The sequence below is a fragment of the Pseudophryne corroboree genome, chromosome 9 (assembly GCF_028390025.1).
Source record: "Pseudophryne corroboree isolate aPseCor3 chromosome 9, aPseCor3.hap2, whole genome shotgun sequence".
NCBI lineage: Eukaryota > Metazoa > Chordata > Amphibia > Anura > Myobatrachidae > Pseudophryne > Pseudophryne corroboree.
The window spans coordinates 249,923,363-249,939,496 of record NC_086452.1 but is presented as its reverse complement, the minus strand read 5'-3'; the positions used below and the strand labels follow the sequence as shown (position 1 = coordinate 249,939,496).

The 16,134-nt window shown below is 48.3% G+C and overlaps 1 protein-coding gene across 5 annotated transcripts in view; it reads left to right on the top strand.

Moving 5' to 3' along the window:
- Positions 1 to 16,134, top strand: part of LOC134957945 (beta-1,3-galactosyltransferase 2-like) — a 492,768-nt gene that overhangs the window by 253,423 nt on the left and 223,211 nt on the right. Inside the window, exon 5 of one of the 5 annotated variants that reach the window (XR_010186809.1) lies at positions 10,344 to 10,488. The exons of the other annotated variants lie outside the window; for them this stretch is intronic. The gene's annotated coding sequence lies outside the window, so the exon portion shown is untranslated. Of the gene's footprint in view, positions 1 to 10,343; positions 10,489 to 16,134 lie in introns of those variants that run through there. 5 annotated transcript variants of the gene reach the window in all.

Below are 16,134 nucleotides of genomic sequence, written 5' to 3'. Positions count from 1 at the left end.
GAGATTCGTATTCTACATAAGAAGCCGCGCCATTTTTCACTCGTGCATTGGAGATGATCGTGAGAGTGTCACAACTGAGGGCCTGAGTTGACGGGAGGCAACCTCAGTTGTAGGGGCTGAGATGTAACGGAACCTGGGAGGTTGTATCAGACCCCTAGACATGTAAGTAACATGTAGAATAACTGCCCGAAGGCGTGACCACGACAACCAGGATAAAAGTCAATGATGTTTATTATGACAAACTCCGTAACACAGCAGAAAATAAGAAAACATAAAAGTCAGCAGGGCAATAATACAGTTCCTGGGTACTACAGGGTGGCAAGGGCCACAGGCACTGGTAGTGTGAGACAGTTCTAATAATCTTCTAGTTGGAAAGTCCTTACCAGGCCTGACTGTAGCAATGGAGAGAACCCAGGATCGTACCAGCTGGTGTTCCAGGAAAGGCTGGGCTGCTGAAGATAAAACGGCTGCTGTGGATACTGGCTGGAACCAGATTGTTGTTGGTACGGAGTGGATACTGGCTGGAACCAGTTAAATAATAAACGAACTTGAGAGCGATGAAATAATAATACCGGTGGAGAGTGGTAAACTGCAGAAAGGACACCGGCCCTTTAAGGGAAGCTGTACACTGCTGGAAGCTGGGCTGGAAGCAGGTGATTGACTTGAGAGCGATGAAATAATAATACCGGTGGAGAGTGGTAAACTGCAGAAAGGACACCGGCCCTTTAAGAGAAGTTGTACACTGCTGGAAGCTCGGCTGGAAGCAGGTGATTGCTGTAGCTGGAAACAGGTGAGTCCAGAATGGATCGGAGAGTCAGGCTACACCGCAGATGGAATGCTGGTGCGGGTCTCTATAGCAGAAGTCTGGAGACAGGAGCTGGAACCTGGAAGACAACCACAGGAGAGAGACAAACTGGAACTAGGTTAGACAACCAAAGCACTGACGCCTTCCTTGTTCAGGCACAGCTTACTTATACCTGCAGCAAGGAAGGGGTTGGCTAGGCAATTATGCAAATCAACAATACAGACAGCAGATTGGTGGAAATGATCAGATGACAAAAACCAAGATGGCTGCGCCCATGCAGACACTTGGAGGGAAGTTTGGTTTGTAATCCATGTGAGAATTGAAACAGTAATGGCGACGCCGGCCACAGGAGACAGGAGACGCCAGACTGACAAGCGCACATTTAACCACGCGGGCACAGCGGAGGCCGCGGCTGATGAAATCACCACTCTGACATTCTGCATGTGGAAACTCAGAAACAGCGGGATCCGGTCCTGGAATGCTGAGCCAGCCTTAGGAGGCATCTGAAGGGTAAGTAATGGCGTCCAGATACCCGGATCGTGACAGCACCCCCCCCTTTAGGAGTGGCCCCAGGACACTTCTTAGGCTTTAAAGGAAACTTTGCGTGGAAATTTCGGACCAAGGCAGGAGCATGGACGTCTGAGGCATTGGTCCAAGAGCGTTCTTCAGGACCATAGCCCTTCCAGTCAATGAGGTATTGTAACTGACCGTAACGGAAACGTGAGTCCAAAATCTTGGCCACCTCGTACTCGACTCCCCGTTGAGTCTGAACTTTGGGAGCTGGAGGAAGTGCGGAATGAAACCGATTCAGGATCAGCGGTTTCAACAAAGAAACATGAAATGTCCTGGGTATTTTCAAGAAGGATGGTAACTGTAACCTGTAGGCAACAGGATTGATGACTTGTTCAATCTTGAAGGGTCCGATGTAGCGAGGTGCAAATTTCATGCTGGGAACTCTCAACCTCAAATTCTTCGTGGACAACCACACACGATCACCCACCTTGAGAGCAGGAACCGCTCTACGCTTCCTATCGGCAAACTTTTTATACCTGAATGAGGCTTTAAGCAGGGCTGCGCGGACGTTCTTCCAGTTATTTGAAAACTGACGCAAGGTGACATCCACTGCTGGAACAGAAGTTGCGGGAAGCGGTTGGAATTCTGGGACTTTAGGGTGGAATCCATAATTAATGAAGAATGGTGTAGAAGAAGATGAGGAATGGTATTGATTGTTGTGGCTGAACTCGGCCCAAGGAAGGAGTTGAACCCAGTCATCTTGAGAGGAAGACACATATATACGGAGGAAGGCCTCCAAGTCCTGATTCACCCTCTCGGTTTGACCATTGGTCTGAGGATGGTAAGCCGTGGAAAACTTTAACTTGACTTGGAGGGCTTGACACAAACTTCGCCAAAATTTGGCTACAAATTGTACTCCACGATCCGAGATGATCTCTTCAGGAAGACCGTGAAGTCGGAAGATCTCTTGTATAAACACTTGAGCCAACTTGGAAGCTGACGGAAGACCGGTGAGAGGGATGAAATGTGCCATCTTGGTGAACCGGTCAACTACCACCCAGATGGTATTAAACTTGTTGCAGATAGGTAGATCGGAAACAAAGTCCATCGACAAATGGGTCCATGGTCGACGGGGAACAGATAATGGAACCAGTTGCCCCGCAGGCGACTGGCGGGAGACTTTGTGTTGGGCACACTTTGGGCAGGAGGCAATAAATTCCATAACGTCCTTCTTCAGAGTTGGCCACCAGTAGGACCTAGAAATAAATTCAAGGGTTTTCTGAATGCCTGTATGTCCAGCAAAACGGGAAGCATGGGCCCAATGCATGAGCTTCTTCCTTAGAACTGGCTTAACAAAACTTTTCCCTGGTGGAGGCGTAGAGTCCATCCCTACCGTGGAGAATGCCAACGGATTAATAATAGGATGCTTGTCTGCAGACTCGGACTCATTTTCTTGCTCCCATGAGCGGGAAAGGGCATCGGCCTTACGATTCTGAGAACCCGGACAGAACTGGAGTTTAAAGTCAAATCTGGAAAAGAAAAGTGCCCATCTGGCCTGACGAGGGTTGAGACATGGTGCGCCTTTGAGATATAAAAGATTTTTGTGGTCGGTAAGTATGGTGATTGAGTGGGAAGCTCCCTCCAACAGGTATCTCCACTCCTCCAGAGCGAGCTTGATGGCTAGCAACTCCTGATCGCCAATGGCATAGTTGCGCTCAGCTGGGGAGAACTTCCGGGAGAAGAAACTGCAAGGATGTAGATGTCCATCTTTGGCCCTCTGGGATAACACTGCTCCTACTCCAACGGAGGAGGCATCTACCTCTAAGATAAAAGGAGAGTCGGTGTCAGGCTGTTTCAGAACTGGTGCAGAGATGAACCGTTGCTTCAGAAGGTGGAAGGCCTGTGTAGCTTCCTCGGACCACTTGGACGGATTAGCACCTTTCTTGGTTAATGCAGTGATAGGCGCCACAATGGTGGAAAAGTCTCGTATAAATTTTCTATAATAATTGGCGAACCCTAAGAACCTCTGGACCCCTTTGAGGCTTAAGGGTATAGGCCAATTCTGGATTGCTTGGAGTTTTTCAGGATCCATCTCTAGTCCGGAACCGGACACAATGTAACCTAGAAACGGAATGGTTTTAACTTCAAACACACACTTCTCCAATTTACAATAGAGGTGATTGACACGGAGACGGGAAAGAACCTCTTTTACCCAGAAACGATGATCTTCGAGATTATTAGCAAAGATGAGGATGTCGTCTAGATAAACCACGACATGGCGGTACAAGATGTCCCTGAAGATCTCATTCACGAAGTGCTGGAAGACTGCTGGAGCGTTGCTCAATCCGAAGGGCATGACGAGGTACTCATAATGTCCGTCACGGGTGTTAAAGGCGGTCTTCCACTCGTCACCCTCACGGATTCGGATGAGATTGTAGGCACCCCTCAAGTCCAGCTTTGTGAAAATGGTTGCACCACTAACTCTATCAAAGAGCTCAGTAATCAGGGGTAAAGGGTATCGGTTCTTGACGGTAATGTCGTTCAGACCCCTGTAGTCGATGCACGGACGCAGACCACCGTCTTTCTTCTTAACGAAGAAGAAGCCTGCGCCGGCTGGAGAAGAAGATGGTCGGATGAAACCCTTCGCCAGGTTCTCTTTGATGTACTCTTCCATGGAGTGTGTCTCGGGCAGAGACAACGGATAAGTTCGGCCTCGCGGTGGAACCTTCCCTGGAATGAGGTCGATTGGGCAGTCCCATTCTCTATGAGGAGGAAGGATATCAGCAGAGGCTTTACTGAACACATCCGTGAAGTCTTGATATGGAGGAGGCGGAACATCAGTTGACCTGGGGAAGGAAGAACAAACAGGAAGAACTTTGGCTAAACAAGTCTCAGCACAGGAGGGACCCCATGCCAGTATTTGCGTAGTCGTCCAGTCAATTGATGGGTTGTGGAGACGGAGCCATGGAAGGCCTAAAACCACTGGATGTGTGGCTCTTGGAATCACTAAAAAAGAAATATACTCAGAATGAAGAACTCCCACTCTCAGACGAACTGGAAGAGTCCTTAAGGAAATGACTGCGTCAAAAATCTTGCTGCCATCCACGGCAGTCAAAGAGATGGACGAGGACAGTCTCTCGGTGGGTAGGGACCACCGTTTAACATAAGCTTCGGTTATGAAATTCCCAGCTGCTCCGGAATCAAGGAGGGCAATGACGTTCCTGTAACGTTGAGCAATTTGGAGCGACACTGGGAGGTTACAGTCATGAGGAGATGGAGAGGAGATCATCACTCCTAGCCGGCCCTCTCCTTGGCGAGCTAGGATCTGGAGTCCCGGACGTTTGGGACAGGCATTGATAGTGTGCGACGGAGCTGCACAGTAGAGACAGAGAGACTCAGAGAGACGTTTTCGGCGCTCAGCAGGAGATAGACGGGAACGACTAATTTGCATAGGCTCATCCTTGGATGGAGATGGTTGACGAGAAGGAGGAGCAGAAGATTTAGGAGTAGATGATCTTCCTCGCTCGGTTGCTCTCTCTCTAAAACGTAGATCAACCTTCGTGCAAAGAGAAATTAGCTCATCCAACTTAGAGGGCAAGTCTCTGGTAGCTAACTCATCCTTGATGCGTTCTGACAAGCCATGCCAGAATGCAGCATACAGGGCCTCGTCGTTCCATGCCAGTTCGGATGCCAGGATTTTAAACTGTATAAGATACTGTCCCATGGTACGTGTTCCCTGGCGTAAACGAAGAATCTCAGATGAAGCAGATGTTATCCGGCCTGGCTCGTCGAAGATGCGCCTGAATGTAGCTACAAAGTCAGTATAGGAGGATAGCAGGGGATCAGACTTCTCCCATAAAGGTGATGCCCAGTCAAGGGCTGAGCCACTGAGAAGGGAGATGATATAGGCAATTTTGGTACGGTCACTGAAGAAATTGCCAGGTAGAAGCTCAAAGTGGATTTCACATTGATTGAGAAATCCCCTGCAGAACCTTGGAGATCCATCAAATTTTGCTGGCGTTGGAAGATGAAGATGTGGACTGGAAATGGGTAAGGTGGGTGGGGTTACAGCTGGTGTCACTGTAGTGGACGCACCGGACGTGCCAGGTCCACGGAGGGTCGTTTGAATCCCATCCAGCCGTATGGAGAGATCCTGGAGACAGCGGATGATGTGGCCCTGTGCAGCCTCCTGATGTTCAAGTCGGGCTGCCAGTTCTTGCATCGGCCTGGCCGCTTGATCCTGGTCTCCGGCTGGATTCATTAGGTCAGTGCTTACTGTCACAACTGAGGGCCTGAGTTGACGGGAGGCAACCTCAGTTGTAGGGGCTGAGATGTAACGGAACCTGGGAGGTTGTATCAGACCCCTAGACATGTAAGTAACATGTAGAATAACTGCCCGAAGGCGTGACCACGACAACCAGGATAAAAGTCAATGATGTTTATTATGACAAACTCCGTAACACAGCAGAAAATAAGAAAACATAAAAGTCAGCAGGGCAATAATACAGTTCCTGGGTACTACAGGGTGGCAAGGGCCACAGGCACTGGTAGTGTGAGACAGTTCTAATAATCTTCTAGTTGGAAAGTCCTTACCAGGCCTGACTGTAGCAATGGAGAGAACCCAGGATCGTACCAGCTGGTGTTCCAGGAAAGGCTGGGCTGCTGAAGATAAAACGGCTGCTGTGGATACTGGCTGGAACCAGACTGTTGTTGGTACGGAGTGGATACTGGCTGGAACCAGTTAAATAATAAACGAACTTGAGAGCGATGAAATAATAATACCGGTGGAGAGTGGTAAACTGCAGAAAGGACACCGGCCCTTTAAGGGAAGCTGTACACTGCTGGAAGCTGGGCTGGAAGCAGGTGATTGACTTGAGAGCGATGAAATAATAATACCGGTGGAGAGTGGTAAACTGCAGAAAGGACACCGGCCCTTTAAGAGAAGTTGTACACTGCTGGAAGCTCGGCTGGAAGCAGGTGATTGCTGTAGCTGGAAACAGGTGAGTCCAGAATGGATCGGAGAGTCAGGCTACACCGCAGATGGAATGCTGGTGCGGGTCTCTATAGCAGAAGTCTGGAGACAGGAGCTGGAACCTGGAAGACAACCACAGGAGAGAGACAAACTGGAACTAGGTTAGACAACCAAAGCACTGACGCCTTCCTTGTTCAGGCACAGCTTACTTATACCTGCAGCAAGGAAGGGGTTGGCTAGGCAATTATGCAAATCAACAATACAGACAGCAGATTGGTGGAAATGATCAGATGACAAAAACCAAGATGGCTGCGCCCATGCAGACACTTGGAGGGAAGTTTGGTTTGTAATCCATGTGAGAATTGAAACAGTAATGGCGACGCCGGCCACAGGAGACAGGAGACGCCAGACTGACAAGCGCACATTTAACCACGCGGGCACAGCGGAGGCCGCGGCTGATGAAATCACCACTCTGACATTCTGCATGTGGAAACTCAGAAACAGCGGGATCCGGTCCTGGAATGCTGAGCCAGCCTTAGGAGGCATCTGAAGGGTAAGTAATGGCGTCCAGATACCCGGATCGTGACAGAGAGGACGTGGCTGGCGTCCTCTCAGGTTCTATGTTCAGTGGGCTGCAAATTGTGCTGAAAATATCTGTGCTCAGTGTGCTTCAAATATCTGTGCTCAGTGTGCTGCGTGCAAATATCTACGTTCTCTGCCTGAAAAATGCTCCATATCTGACTGTGCTCAGTGTGCTGCAAATATCTGTGCTCAGTGTGCTAATTGCTTTATTGTGGGGACTGGGGACCAGCAGTATTATATAGTAGGAGGACAGTGCAGAGTTTTGCTGACCAGTGACCACCAGTATTATACGTTCTCTGCCTGAAAAACGCTCCATATCTGTGCTGCATTGTAGTATATAGTAGGAGGACAGTGCAGAATTTTGCTGACCACCAGTATAACTATATATATAGCAGTACGGTACAGTAGTCCACTGCTCTACCTACCTCTGTGTCGTCAAGTATACTATCCATCCATACCTGTGGTGCATTTCAGTTTTGCACAGTTTGCTGACCACCAGTATATAATATATAGCAGTACAGTACAGTAGGCCACTGCTCTACCTACCTCTGTGTCGTCAAGTATACTATCCATCCATACCTGTGGTGCATTTCAGTTTTGCACGGTTTGCTGACCACCAGTATATACTATATAGCAGTACGGTACAGTAGGCCACTGCTCTACCTACCTCTGTGTCGCCAAGTATACTATCCATCCATACCTGTGGTGCATTTCAGTTTTGCACAGTTTGCTGACCACCAGTATATACTATATAGCAGTATGGTACAGTAGGCCACTGCTCTACCTACCTCTGTGTCGTCAAGTATACTATCCATCCATACCTGTGGTGCATTTCAGTTTTGCACAGTTTGCTGATCACCAGTATATACTATATAGCAGTACGGTACAGTAGGCCACTGCTCTACCTACCTCTGTGTCGTCAAGTATACTATCCATCCATACCTGTGGTGCATTTCAGTTTTGCACAGTTTGCTGACCACCAGTATATACTTTATAGCTGTACGGTACAGTAGGCCACTGCTCTACCTACCTCTGTGTCGTCAAGTATACTATCCATCCATACCTGTGGTGCATTTCAGTTTTGCACAGTTTGCTGACCAACAGTATATACTATATAGCAGTACGGTACAGAAGGCCACTGCTCTACCTACCTCTGTGTCGTCAAGTATACTATCCATCCATACCTGTGGTGCATTTCAGTTGTGCGCAGTGTATATAGTAGTAGGCCATTGCTATTGATATATTACTGGCATATAATCCCACACATTAAAAAATGGAGAACAAAAATGTGGAGGGTAAAATATGGAAAGATCAAGATCCACTTCCACCTCGTGCTGAAGCTGCTGCCACTAGTCATGGCCGAGACGATGAAATGCCATCAACGTCGTTTGCCAAGGCCGATGCCCAATGTCATAGTAGAGAGCATGTCAAATCCAAAAAAATAAAGCTCAGTAAAATGACCCAAAAATATAAATCAAAATTGTCTGAGGAGAAGCGTAAACTTGCCAATGTGCAATTTACGACACGGAGTGGCAAGGAACGGCTGAGGGCCTGGCCTATGTTCAAGGCTAGTGGTTCAGCTTCACATGAGGATGGAAGCACTCATCCTCCTGCTAGAAAACTTAAAAGAGTTAAGATGGCAAAAGCACAGCAAAGAACTGTGCGTTCTTCTAAATCATAAATCCCCAAGGAGAGTCCAATTGTGTCGGTTGCGATGCCTGCACCTCTTTTTTCTTTCATTTTTCTTTGCATTATGTGCTGTTTGGGGACTATTTTTGGAAGTGCCATCCCGTCTGACACTGCAGTGCCACTCCTAGGTGGGCCAGGTGTTTATGTCGGCCACTTGTGTCGCTTAGCTTAGTCACACAGCTACCTCATTGCGCCTCTTTTTTTCTTTGCATCATGTGCTGTTTGGGGACTGTTTTTTTAATCTGCCATCCTGTCTGACACTGCAGTGCCACTCCTAGATGGGCCAGGTGTTTGTGTCGGCCACGTGGGTCGCTTAGCTTAGCCATCCAGCGACCTTGGTGCACCTCTTTTTTTCTTTGCATCATGTGCTGTTTGGGGACTATTTTTTAAATCTGCCATCCTGTCTGACACTGCAGTGCCACTCCTAGATGGAACAGGTGTTTGTATCGGCCACTTGGGTCGCTTAGCTTAGCCATCCAGTGACCTTGGTGCACCTCTTTTTTTCTTTGCATCATGTGCTGTTTGGGGACTATTTTTTAAATCTGCCATCCTATCTTACACTGCAGGGCCACTCCTAGATGGGCCAGGTGTTTGTGTCGGCCACTTGGGTCGCTTAGCTTAGCCATCCAGCGACCTTGGTGCATCTCTTTTTTTCTTTGCATCATGTGCTGTTTGGGGACTATTTTTTAAATCTGCCATCCTGTCTGACACTGCAGTGCCACTCCTAGATGGAACAGGTGTTTGTGTCGGCCACTTGGGTCGCTTAGCTTAGCCATCCAGTGACCTTGGTGCACCTCTTTTTTTCTTTGCATCATGTGCTGTTTGGGGACTATTTTTTAAATCTGCCATCCTGTCTGACACTGCAGTGCCACTCCTAGATGGGCCAGGTGTTTGTGTCGGCCACTTGGGTCACTTAGCTTAGTCACACAGCTACCTCATTGCGCCTCCTTTTTTCTTTGCATCATGTGCTGTTTGGGGACTATTTTTTTAAGTGCCATGCTGTCTGACTGACACTGCAGTGCCACTCCTAGATGGGCCAGGTGTTTGTGTCGGCCACTTGGGTCGCTTAGCTTAGTCATCCAGCGACCTCGGTGCAAATTTTAGGACTAAAAATAATATTGGAGGTGTGAGGTGTTCAGAATAGACTGAAAATGGGTGGAAATTATGGTTATTGAGGTTAATAATACTATGGGATCAAAATGACCCCCAAATTCTATGATTTAAGCTGTTTTTGAGGGTTTTTTGTAAAAAAAAACCACCCGAATCCGACAAAAAAATTTCAGGGAGGTTTTGCCAAAACGCGTCCGAATCCAAAACACGGCCGCGGAACCGAATCCAAAACCAAAACACATAACCCGAAAAATTTCCGGTGCACATCACTAGTTGCAGTGTGTGTGGTGCATACAGAGTCCAGGGGGACCCACACCGCACACATCCATTATTTTCAATACTTACCCCTCGGAGTCCCGCGGCACAGCAGCAGTGCTGCAGAAATTACTGGGAAAATGGTGCGTGGACATTTTCACCGTGTTTTGAGCATGCACAGTAGGAAAAATCACTGGGATAATGGCCACTGTTCCATTTTCCTGGAGATCTGCGCATGCGCTCTAGACTCTGGGTCAGTACTGCGGTCCCCCTAGTGACCCTAGTACCCAGAGCTACATTGAGATGTTGTCCAAAGCAACCAACCAGCTTAAACATAAAATTTTATACAATATACTTGATAAAAGATGGAAGGTTTTATTGGTAACATGGTATATGCATGTCCTCCTATATTTATAGACAATAACTAGAATTGAAAACTAAAACAGAAGGTCCTAATTATCCAACAACCCCAAGAAGGATTGCTTCCATCCATGCACCAGCACCTCCACCTGCAAGAGATCCCACATTGGATATGATTAAAGCAATAGCAGACTTCTAAAATAGTCAGGTACAGTATACTTTATTGATGCACAACTACACCAAAACAATTACATGAGGAAGCAGAACCATATGTTTTTTAACATTTCTGAAAGTTTATATAAACTGGTTAGAGATATGGAGACTAAAACATCTGCATACTATATATGAGGATGCAAGACTCTTATTTTCTTGTCAAATATTGTCTTACTTACCTGAGCCTCATATCACCACATTAGCCAGCAGCCACAAGGTTGGCACCATTATCTCTACCAGGCGGGGATGGCACTAAAGGTTAATGTTTGTGTGATCATTGATAGATTCATGGTGATTTCCTGTCATTTGACAATATATGACTCTACCTCCTCATTTGCCTACTCATGTGAATGTTTTGATATATTTCTACGTCCATAAAATCTGAGTCTTTTGGAAGTCAGCTACTGTACTGCCTGAATTATGTCAAAGGCAGGTGGTGATGTGTGGGAATAGTTGTCCATTCTTTGAGTTGTTGTGCAGGTGGATTGATGGAAGACTAATGAGTTAGTCCTCTTCTCTTGTCCTGGCTTAGCAGAGAAGTTTTGTTGCTGTTACTCTGCCAGGATATCAGGACCTCCTGTTGGTGAGAAAAAAAATGTTAGTGTATTTGTTTTAAATTATTACTATTGTCTGCAAATATACGGGGGGAGGAGGGGGGGGGGGGGGAGAATGTTTAAACCATCTAAAGAGTAATTTCTCTGACGTCCTAGTGGATGCTGGGACTCCGTCAGGACCATGGGGAATAACGGCTCCGCAGGAGACAGGGCACAAAATTTAAAAGTTTGACCACTAGGTGGTGTGTACTGGCTCCTCCCCCTATGACCCTCCTCCAAGCCTCAGTTAGGTTTTTGTGCCCGTCCGAGCAGGGTGCAATCTAGGTGGCTCTCCTAAAGAGCTGCTTAGAAAAAGTTTGTTAGGTTTTTTATTTTCAGTGAGTCCTGCTGGCAACAGGCTCACTGCAACGAGGGACTTAGGGGAGAAGAAGTGAACTCACCTGCGTGCAGGATGGATTTGCTTCTTAGGCTACTGGACACTAGCTCCAGAGGGACGATCACAGGTACAGCCTGGATGGGTCACCGGAGCCGCGCCGCCGACCCCCTTGCAGATGCCGAATAGAGAAGAGGTCCAGAAACCGGCGGCAGAAGACGTCTCAGTCTTCATGAGGTAGCGCACAGCACTGCAGCTGTGCGCCATTGCTCTCCGCACACTTCACACCAGCGGTCACTGAGGGTGCAGGGCGCTGGGGGGGGCGCCCTGGGCAGCAATGTAATATACCTATTCTGGCTAAAATATATCACATATAGCCCCTGGGGCTATATGGATGTATTTAACCCCTGCCAGGTTCCAAAAAACCGGGAGAAGAAGCCCGCCAAAAAGGGGGCGGGGCCTATTCTCCTCAGCACACAGCGCCATTTTCCTGCCCAGCTCCGCTGCGAGGAAGGCTCCCAGGACTCTCCCCTGCACTGCACTACAGAAACAGGGTAAAAACAGAGAGGGGGGGCACTTATTGGCGATATTTATAATATTTGAGCTGCTATAAAGGGAACACACTTATTAAGGTTGTCCCTATATATATTTATAGCGCTTGGGTGTGTGCTGGCAAACTCTCCCTCTGTCTCCCAAAAGGGCTAGTGGGGTCCTGTCTTCTATCAGAGCATTCCCTGTGTGTCTGCTGTGTGTCGGTACGTGTGTGTCGACATGTATGAGGACGATGTTGGCGTGGAGGCGGAGCAATTGCCTGTAATGGTGATGTCACCCCCTAGGGAGTTGACACCAGAATGGATGGCTTTGATTATGGAATTACGGGATAGTGTCAGCACGCTACAAAAGTCGGTTGACGACATGAGACAGCCGGCAAACCAGTTAGTACCTGTCCAGGCGTCTCAGACACCGTCAGGGGCTGTAAAACGCCCTTTACCTCAACTGACACTGAATCCAGTGTCGACGGTGAAGAAACAAACGTATTTTCCAGTAGGGCCACACGTTATATGATCACGGCAATGAAGGAGGCTTTGCATATCTCTGATACTGCAAGTACCACAAAAAGGGGTATTATGTGGGGTGTGAAAAAACTACCGATAGTTTTTCCTGAATCAGAGGAACTGAATGAAGTGTGTGATGAAGCGTGGGTTACCCCAGATAGAAAACTGCTAATTTCAAAGAAATTATTGGTATTATACCCTTTCCCGCCAGAGGTTAGGGCGCGCTGGGAAACACCTCCTAGGGTGGATAAGGCGCTCACACGCTTATCAAAGCAAGTGGCGTTACCGTCTCCTGATACGGCCGCCCTCAAGGATCCAGCTGATAGGAGGCTGGAGAATACATTAAAAAGTATATACACACATACGGGTGTTATACTGAGACCAGCAATCGCCTCAGCCTGGATGTGCAGTGCTGGCGTGGCTTGGTCGGAGTCACTGTCTGAAAATATTGATACCCTGGATAGGGACAGTATTTTACTGACTATAGAGCAGTTAAAGGATGCATTTCTTTATATGCGAGATGCACAGAGAGATATTTGCACTCTGGCATCAAGAGTAAGTGCGATGTCCATATCTGCCAGAAGAAGTTTATGGACGCGCCAGTGGTCAGGTGATGCGGATTCCAAACGACATATGGAAGTATTGCCGTATAAGGGGGAGGAATTATTTGGGGTCGGTCTATCGGATCTGGTGGCCACGGCAACGGCCGGAAAATCCACCTTTTTACCCCAGGTCACCTCCCAGCAGAAAAAGCCGCAGGCTTTTCAGCCGCAGTCCTTTCGTTCCTATAAGAACAAACGAGCAAAAGGACATTCCTATTTGCCCCGAGGCAAAGGAAAGGGTAAGAGACTGCAACAAGCAGCTCCTTCCCAGGAGCAGAAGCCCTCCCCGGCTTCTACAAAGGCGTCAGCATGATGCTGGGACCTTACAAGCAGACTCAGGGGCGGTGGGGGGTCGCCTCAAACATTTCAGCGCACAGTGGGCTCACTCGCAGGTGGACCCCTGGATCCTGCAGGTAGTATCTCAGGGTTACAGGTTGGAATTCGAGAAGTCCCCTCCTCGCCGTTTCCTAAAGTCTGCTTTGCCAACGTCTCCCTCCGACAGGGCGACGGTATTGGAGGCCATTCACAAGCTGTATTCTCAGCAGGTGATAGTCAAGGTACCCCTCCTACAACAGGGACAGGGGTATTACTCCACGCTATTTGTGGTACCGAAGCCGGACGGTTCGGTAAGACCGATTCTAAATCTAAAATCTCTGAACCTGTACATACAAAAATTCAAGTTCAAGATGGAGTCACTCAGAGCAGTGATAGCGAATCTGGAAGAAGGGGATTTTATGGTGTCCTTGGACATCAAGGATGCTTACCTTCATGTTCCAATTTGTCCTTCACACCAAGGGTACCTCAGGTTCGTGGTCCAAAACTGTCATTATCAGTTTCAGACGCTGCCGTTTGGATTGTCCACGGCACCCCGGGTCTTTACCAAGGTAATGGCCGAAATGATGATCCTTCTTCGAAGAGAAGGCGTCTTAATTATCCCTTACTTGGACGATCTCCTGATAAGGGCAAGATCCAGAGAACAGCTGGAGGTCGGAGTAGCACTAACCCAAGTAGTGCTCCAACAACACGGGTGGATTCTGAATTTTCCAAAATCCCAACTGATCCCGACGACACGTCTGTTGTTCCTAGGGATGATTCTGGACACTGTTCAGAAAAAGGTATTTCTTCCGGAGGAGAAAGCCAGGGAGTTATCCGATCTAGTCAGGAACCTCCTAAAACCAGGAAAAGTATCTGTGCATCAATGCACAAGAGTCCTGGGAAAAATGGTAGCTTCTTACGAAGCGATTCCATTCGGCAGATTCCATGCACAAACTTTTCAGTGGGATCTGCTGGACAAATGGTCCGGATCGCATCTGCAGATGCATCAGCGGATAAAATTGTCCACAAGGACAAGAGTGTCTCTGCTATGGTGGTTGCAGAGTGCTCATCTGTTAGAGGGCCGCAGATTCGGCATACAGAACTGGGTCCTAGTGACCACGGATGCCAGCCTGAGAGGCTGGGGAGCGGTCACACAGGGAAGAAACTTCCAGGGCGTGTGGTCAAGCCTGGAGACGTCTCTTCACATAAATATACTGGAGCTAAGAGCAATCTACAATGCTCTAAGCCTGGCAAAACCTCTGCTTCAGGGTCAGCCGGTGTTGATTCAGTCGGACAACATCACGGCAGTCGCCCACGTAAACAGACAGGGCGGCACAAGAAGCAGGAGGGCAATGGCAGAAGCTGCAAGGATTCTCCGCTGGGCAGAAAATCATGTGTTAGCACTGTCAGCTGTGTTCATCCCGGGAGTGGACAACTGGGAAGCAGACTTCCTCAGCAGACACGATCTGCACCCGGGAGAGTGGGGACTTCATCCAGAAGTCTTCCACATGATTGTGGTCCATTGGGAAAGACCAATGGTGGACATGATGGCGTCCCGCCTCAACAAAAAACTGGACAGGTATTGCGCCAGGTCAAGAGACCCTCAGGCAATAGCTGTAGACGCTCTGGTAACACCATGGGTGTACCAGTCAGTGTATGTGTTTCCTCCTCTGCCTCTCATACCAAAAGTACTGAGAATTATACGGCAAAGGGGAGTAAGAACGATACTCGTGGCTCCGGATTGGCCAAGAAGAACTTGTACCCGGAACTTCAGGAGATGCTCACGGAAGATCCGTGGCCTCTACCTCTAAGACGGGACCTGCTTCAGCAGGGACCGTGTCTATTCCAAGACTTACCGCGGCTGCGTTTGACGGCATGGCGGTTGAACGCCGAATCCTAAGGGAAAAAGGCATTCCGGAAGAGGTCATCCCTACCCTGGTAAAAGCCAGGAAGGAGGTGACTGCACAACATTATCACCGCATTTGGAGAAAATATGTTGCGTGGTGTGAGGCCAGGAAGGCCCCGACGGAGGAATTTCAACTGGGTCGATTCCTACATTTCCTGCAAACAGGATTGTCTATGGGCCTCAAATTAGGGTCCATTAAGGTTCAAATTTCGGCCCTGTCGATTTTCTTCCAGAAAGAATTGGCTTCAGTTCCTGAAGTCCAGACTTTTGTAAAAGGAGTACTACATATACAGCCCCCGGTTGTGCCCCCAGTGGCACCGTGGGATCTTAATGTAGTTTTGGATTTTCTCAAATCCCATTGGTTTGAGCCACTCAAATCGGTGGATTTGAAATATCTTACATGGAAAGTAACCATGCTACTGGCCCTGGCTTCAGCCAGGAGAGTCAGAATTGGCGGCTTTATCGTATAAAAGCCCATATCTGATTTTCCATTCGGACAGGGCAGAACTGCGGACGCGTCCTCACTTTCTGCCTAAGGTGGTTTCAGCGTTTCACCTGAACCAGCCTATTGTGGTGCCTGCGGCTACTAGCGATTTGGAGGATTCCAAGTTGCTGGACGTTGTCAGAGCATTGAAAATATATATTTCAAGGACGGCTGGAGTCAGAAAATCTGACTCGCTGTTTATACTGTATGCACCCAACAAGCTGGGTGCTCCTGCTTCTAAGCAGACGATTGCTCGTTGGATTTGTAGCACAATTCAACTTGCACATTCTGTGGCAGGCCTGCCACAGCCTAAATCTGTCAAGGCCCATTCCACAAGGAAGGTGGG